Here is a 4361-nt window from a genome sequence, read left to right as displayed (position 1 = left end):
ACTCGCACACTGAGCACCGGCTCCCCACAGGGCTGTGTGCTGAGCCCCTCCCTGTATTCTCTCTACACCCACGACTGCAGTCCGCCCACAACAACACTCTCATCATCAAGTTTGCTGATGACACCACGGTAGTCGGACTCATCTCGAAGGGAGACGAGGCAGAGTACAGAGAGGAAGTCCTGAAGTTGGCAGCATGGTGTTCAGAAAATAACCTGGCACTGAACACCAAGAAAACCAAAGAGCTCATTGTTGACTTCAGGAGACACAGCACTGACTTGGCCCCCCTCTACATCAACGGGGAGTGTGTGGAGAGGGTCCACACCTTCCGGTTCCTTGGTGTCCTCATCTCTGCTGACATCTCCTGGACGGAAAACATCTCAGCGGTCATCAAGAAGGCCCAACAGCGGCTGCACTTCCTGAGAGTCCTCAGGAAGTACAAGCTGAACTCCAACCTGCTGCTGACCTTCTACCGCTCGTCCATTGAGAGCCTGCTAACCTACTGCATCACGGTATGGTACGGCAGCTGCACCAAGGCAGATAGAGTGAGGCTTCAGAGTGTGGTCAAGACAGCACAAAAGATCATCGGCTGCCCTCTCCCCTCCCTGATGGACATTTATTCCTCCCGCTGCCTCAGCAGAGCAGCAAACATCATCAAGGACAGCTCCCACCCTGGCTTCAACATGTTCAGCCTGCTTCCCTCAGGGAAGCGCTACAGGTGCATCAACACTAAAACCCACAGACTCAAAAACAGTTTCTTCCCCAAAGCGATAACCACCCTGAACTCACACATGCACCGATAACACAGCCCCCCACTTCCCACTTCCTCTATGGACCACCACTATTTATACCAATTCTATGTGCAATAACTGTACATAAACAGTATTTATACCAATTCCATGTGCAATAACTCAACTGTACATACATAACACTATTTATTACATATTGTTTACGGTTTGTAAATTGTACATTTTATATATATATACATCTTCTTCCCTATGTTAATACTGTCCATATGTATATAGTGCTGCAGAACTGTACCCCCCCAAACATGTTTACACTGAGTAGGAGATGCTCTGTATCTCATTGTACAGCTGTATAATGACAATAAAGGCATTCTATTCTACACACCTAATACTCTAATAGTCTGTGTTATTGAAGGATTCAGCGCTTCTTAGGTTTGTTTTTATCCATTTTTAGACAGCGATGAGATCAGCTGCACACTCTACAGAAGCCCAGAGTTACTGTTAATATCAAAAATATAATGCTGTCCTTTGAGATTTTAACATAAGACTGTGAGTGTAATGGATCTAAAACTGTTTAAATCTTCAGAGCCCTCTACATCCTGGTAACATGGAGACTTTAAAAACATCAGCAGAACGTTTCAGTAGTGTAGTCTAATTTGTTCTTTTCATTTAATAATAGAGTCCATATTATATCCACAGCTACATTCACCCTGGAGAGAAACTAGTGAGGGAGACCATCAGGATCAAGCTGGGTTTCCTGGGTCCAGAGGTTTGGAGAAACTTCTTCCTTTCTTTCATCACAGCTGTCCTGTGCCATAAGTTCTGTTGACCCACTGAGAGAGGCTTCATTTAAGAAACACCAGGAAGACTGAAGCTCATCGCATTGATCAAGCAGGACTCATGATCTTCACCAGCAGCTCCCTCACAGGGATATCTTCAGCACTCCTCCGTAGGCCCGATCCAGGAGATGATAAACCCAAAACCCAGCATTTCATGAACACTGTGATGGAGACCTTTGGTTTGTGTAATGATATAAATACTCAGATACTCCCCAGAGGCTCTGGATTTTCACATGAACATATTATATTTAGTCCTGTAGAAAGTTATATATTTAAAATATATGATCCTCTCTGGTTACTCTGGTATGAATAACTCTGCATCACTTTATGGTAAATAACACACTATCTGCAAAAACTGTGAAAGAACTCCAGATGACAAGTTTGTAGTTCAACATACAAGTGACGACCTTTGACCTTCATCAGGTTTTATTTAATTGTGAGAAAATCTCATATGCTCTTCATGCAGCTGAGTACATCAGTGTTTAAAACGGAAGCTGTGCAGGTCTGAGATCAGCAGCTTTGTGAAACACCAAACTGAGGTCCTGTTAATGCTGATATATAGTGACACAGTTACAGGGGTGATTAATCCTTTTTTTTTTTGTCTTTAACTTTATCAATAAAACAGCTGCAGCTTTCACTACAGCACATGTGGTACTTTGACCTTTGTACTGTTTTCATCAGTTCATTTTGCACTTAACATGTGAGCATGTTGGATGATCTGTCTGCTGTCACTGGGTGGTGCTGAGGTCTGAATCTGAGGGCAGCTCCTGTAATCACAAAGAGAACAGAACCATCAAACTCAAATATAAATTTTATCCTCGAAATTGAAATAAAGCTGATTCTTCTGTCCTCACACACTCAGGATCTTAAGTTCTTCTTACATTTTTTTCAGTATTACAGTACACTACAGTACTTTAATCCATAGTTCCTGATTAATGAAGAGTTACTGAAGTAGAAGCTTTTAAAAAAGATGTTACTGTCTTTACAGATGTGGCAAGAGACTGAAAACATGCTGTTGTTTGCACATATTTAATATTCAGCTCTGCAAAGGAGCTGAAGCAGAGTGCAGCCTGTTGCTTTTACAGTATAATACTTGTAATAAAAGTACTGTAACAGTAATTAGTGAGTGAGCAGCCCGGGCTTTTCTCTTGATTTCTTTAGGCTATTTTTGAAAACGCAGATTTTTTTCTATGCGTTTGCACCTTTAAATCACACGTGCGGCGTTTTCAGTCACTGAAAACGGAGATTTCTAAAACGCCTGCCAGGGTGGATATTTTTCGAAAACTCCGTTTTGCATTTACGTGTGGACGAGAAAAACGGAGAAAACGCAGCGTCAAAGGTGTGCGCCTTTTTCGACCTCACACTGTGCGCCACGTTATTGTTTCAGTGAAATGAATTTCTACAATACTGTTACTGTTAATTGTACTCTCTGCAGTGTTTAAATGCTTACATATACACACACAGTTACTGTCCCTCCACACATACGACTCGGTTCTGCTTCTATGCCCCATCTTTGTTTACTATTTCCTACCGAGGCTTCTAGACTTCTGATTGGCCAACATTTCTACACGGTTAGGAATATATCGCCACCTGTTGCTTTGGCATGTTCCTAGCAGCGTTTTCCTTCATTTCTGCATTTACGTGTGGACGGGATTATTTTTTAAACGAAACGGAAAATCTCCGTTTTCAAAAATACCCGATGTGCGTGTGGACGTAGCCTTAGTCAGGGTAAATTCATTCACCTGCACAGATTAGCTAAACGAACCCTGACAGCCGAGTGCTCATCTCAGCTAGCTAGGTCTCAGGACCGAGCTAAGGACGGTAGTTACGGATTAGCTTACCGAAAAAGTGCAGCGGGGTCTCGGATCCTTCTGTCAGGTAGTCCAGTTTACTGAAGAACACCTCAGGCTGTCAGGTTAAAACAGTCGGTCGTGTTTTCGTAACGCTGGCCCTCCTCTCAGAGCCTACGCTCTATCTGCTATTCCCGAACACAGATACGCAAGTTTCTCCGTGACTGCAGCTGCCAGTCAAAGCTGCTATGATGAGATTTCACCCCAATTTAACATCACCGCGGTAGGAATTAGAATCAAACTTATGGGAAAGGAGACCCTTGGACATCAATCAGCGTGATGAGAACTATTGAAAACAAAAGAAAGAATCTTTGGAAAAAATTATCTGAGGAGAAAAATTTATTTTAGTCTGACCCCAGTCCCACCCGCTAACATGGAGGAGGTGGGGTTTATGATCTATACTGCAGCCAGACACCAGGGGCGATAGAGAGGTTTTGGCTTCATTTTTGGGGTGCTGTCACGTTCTACAGTCAATGGACGCAGGATGTGCCGCTAATGCTAACTAAAAGCAAAGGATCCAGAATTTGTTGCGCTGGCTGCTGAGCTCTGTGGGTTTTTGCAGCAGCTCTACCTGTACTAGATGCACCTGCTCCTTGTCGTTTCTATCTCGGACTTTATTTCCTCTACAAGAGTTTCTGTTTTTTGGGGGTTTTTTTTTGCTAGTTCTTCAAATGTTCAATAAAAACATGTATGCTAAATCATAACGGAGAAAGCTTTGTAATGAAGACTGTCATTTCAAAAACACGCCCCCCCCCCCCTCCCCCACCCCACGGTCCGCAGCGCTGCTGAAAAGGCTGTGGAAGTCCCTGTATTAAGCACGTAGACCTGTGACACAAAAAATCACCAAACTCGGACGGCCACAGACTGTTTTCCTTCGTGGTGATGAAGGAAAACGCTGGGTTGGCATGTAAAAGGGCATTTATTCCCTT

The sequence above is a fragment of the Oreochromis aureus genome, linkage group 3, assembly GCF_013358895.1.
Source record: "Oreochromis aureus strain Israel breed Guangdong linkage group 3, ZZ_aureus, whole genome shotgun sequence".
NCBI lineage: Eukaryota > Metazoa > Chordata > Actinopteri > Cichliformes > Cichlidae > Oreochromis > Oreochromis aureus.
Note: the sequence above shows the minus strand (reverse complement) of the source record.